This window comes from Micromys minutus, assembly GCF_963924665.1.
Source record: "Micromys minutus genome assembly, chromosome: 1".
In the NCBI taxonomy this organism is placed as follows: domain Eukaryota; kingdom Metazoa; phylum Chordata; class Mammalia; order Rodentia; family Muridae; genus Micromys; species Micromys minutus.
Genome location: NC_137969.1, coordinates 113,356,224 through 113,359,584, shown reverse-complemented (window position 1 = coordinate 113,359,584; position 3,361 = coordinate 113,356,224).

Here is a 3,361-nt window from a genome sequence, read left to right as displayed (position 1 = left end):
CACTGGTTCAGATGTAGTTGGAAGTGGACCAGGATTATTATGCAAAATAAGACCAGAAAGACAGATAATGTGCATAGCTGCTAAAATGGAGCTGGTCAGACTGTAAATCTTAGCAGCTGACTAGGATTTGGGGGAGGGAGAAGCTAGAGACCAGAAAATGACTACTTCAGCACAACTGTATGGAGGAATCAGAATTTTTACTGTTAATAACACAGGCTGACTGGTGTCTGTAACTCATATGATGTACTTTGTAGCTTCGGAAGAAACTGAGAAAGAAGCTGGATACTCTAAAGAGAAAGCAATGATAAGACAGCTGGGAACTGGAACCTGGGCTCCTCTCGAACTTCCGGACTCAGCAATGACACATAGAACACACTGTGCAATACTCTCTAATAGAAATCTCTCCAGATTTTCAATATAATTTATAAAATGTTCTAAGGTCCTTAGAAATGGTTCTATGTTTTGGAATTTACTCTGAGAACATTATTTTAAAGGATAAAAATACCAATAAAATTATCCTTCATATTATATTTAATGCAAGAAAAATTGTACAACTTAAATCTAACAAGTAGAACACTAAGGTTGCTGGGATGAATAGGAGCTTTATGCAAATGTTAAACATTATTTTAAAGAGATAGTATGGATCTGTAGACAAGTATGGCATGAGAAGCAAGTGCAAGTATATAATATATACGTGCGTGATATATATATATATATATATACTATATATTTTCTAGTATATGATACATATATACATATATACATATATGTTATGTCTTTTCTAGGAAAATGATCCTGCATAATCTTCTCTTCTTACCAAATCAATGGATGTAGCCTCTGAAGTAACACCTTCAGTATCAACTATGGTCTGTAGAGGAGGACGTCGCTGGTATCACATGATGTCTAAGCCACTAGATAGCGTGTCCTTGCTTTCTGCACAGTATCCCCCAAATATGCATGCTAAAGTCTGATGGTGGTGTTGGGAAATGGTGGAAATTTGAAATGTAGAGGTCTAGGGGAGAGCCTTAGCCATGTCAAAGAACATGATCCCCTGCTCTCTTTCCTTTGCTTTTTGGCCACGAGCGCACTTAAACCCTCTTACTCTACCAGCCCAGAGCAGCAAAACTGATAGATCACAGATAGGAGCATTTATAAAAGCACCTTTTCTTGGCATGACCTTAGGTATTGGTGAAGCTATAGAAAGTTGGCTGCCTCACTTGCCACAGGCTGAGATCATTTCTAATGCTCTAAGCAGCCATTTCATCGGCAAATAAAGATGGATTCAGAAATCCTGCCAGCATCCTAAATACTATTACTAAAATTATAAAATTGTACTACCAACACCCATTTACATGGACTTATACTCTATTTATGTATTTTATTACCATTTATGAATTATATATAGTGATGGGTTTTATTATGACATGTTGGTGTATGTATGTTATATATTTTGATCATATTTATATATCTCCACCCATTATTCTTCCTTTTCCCTCTCAATCCCACTGATTCCTTTTGTCTTCCCAAACAGTATTCTATTCTTACTGTTCCACTTTCTTTTTTCTTAGCCTTTGTTTTTGATGACCCAGATATATCATAAAGGCTGTTTATGGGAGTATAAATGAGGAGTTGTTTACAGGTCTTTGGGCAACATTAACACTAGTTACACCACCAAAGGCTATTTTTATCTGGGGCCTACAAGGTAGTTCAGAAGGTCAAAGCACTTGCCCCAAGCCTAAATATCTGAAATCCATTAAAAACCCACATAGTAGAAGAGAACTGAGTCCTGCAGGATCCTGTGCACCCTTCCCCCAACACACACACACAAACACACACACACACACACACACACACACACACACACACACCATCACTATAATGAATAGATGAAATTTCACAGTTAACTTTAATTTTTAAAGTTTCTTCCTTTCCCGTTCTCAACTGTGCATAAATCCTCAGGTAGAAGGATGGTCATTGAAGACCTAGTGATAACTCTCATCTCAACAATTCAGAAGCAGAAGCTTTGTGCTTCAGGATATTTTATCCTAGGAACGATTGGGTAGAATTGTAAGTAAAATCTGATTTAATGTCTACCTCTGGTCACTGGTGTTTTTCTAGGAAGAGAATAAAGATGATGTGTGTAATGTGCATAATTATGGTAAAAGGTCCATGCTGATGGAGTGGGTAAGATAACAGAGGACCAAGTGATGTTTTCTGGTTCTCTCTTTCTTCCAGGTCTATCCTGTTAACTGCTGGGGTGAAACCCAGAGCCCAAGTGTCCTGTGCAGGCCGTAGTTCCCTCTGTGGCTGAGTTTCCTCCTGACCTTTTGGGGACTGGGCTATTACTGAGGTTTCATATGCACAGACCACCTTCCTCTCTCCTGCCTCCCACTCAGTGTTTCCACAGCAGATTAATGACAGCTAATAATATCTGATATATCTGGACATTGCCACATAATGAGTTGTGGTCCCACTGGGTCCCAGAAGTGTCACCACTAACAAATTCACCAGACCTGCGTGTAATTAGCATGTAAAGGGAGTGTTCCTACAGGAAATCCGTGGGGAAGATGGATAACTCCGGAGAGGAGAAGGGAGGGGTTCTCCCTCCATATCATGCTTCACTAAATATATTTTGCTTGCAAGAACATTTTCTTGATAACAAACTGTGGACAAGCCACCTTAACAGTCCCATTTTTCCATCCATGGCTGATAGGCAGAATTTCATTATGTCACCGCTAATGTTTCCGTATTTCTGCAAAATGTCACCATATGTAAATCAAGAGGTGTTAGAGTTCCTTACAGTTTTTCTTTAAAGATGCATGATCCTCTCTTCACAGTGTGCCCGTTTCGCGCCTCTCACCCAGAGCTCAGCGAAGAGCCCCACAGAAACTTTGCCACCCTTGCTGAAGCTAAATGATGCTTACATGCAGACTCTCAGACATTACCCAGAAAACTACAAAGGAATGTGTTACGCCAGGCCCAAACTTAAAAGAGAAAAGGAATCCACAAACCACAGTGCACCTAGTTTAATTACTAACTGGAGATGAATTTCAAGTTTTGCACATAATACTGAACATTTAAACCCACGTGGTAATTTTAGAATTTGTCTCACACAATCAGAGTAACGATGGAAATGTTTCTCATGAGAGCTTTGTTGTTTAGCCTCCCAAACCAAGCTGGTACACAAGTCCGTGCTGGAGACAGGTAAACTCAGGGACCAAAAATAAAATAAAATAAAATAGAGAGAGAGAGAGAGAGAGAGAGAGAGAGAGAGAGAGAGAGAGAGAGAGAGAGAGAGAGAGAGAAGAGAGGGGGGAGGAACCACACTTCTATGATGGAGTTAATCATTTCCCTATGGAAA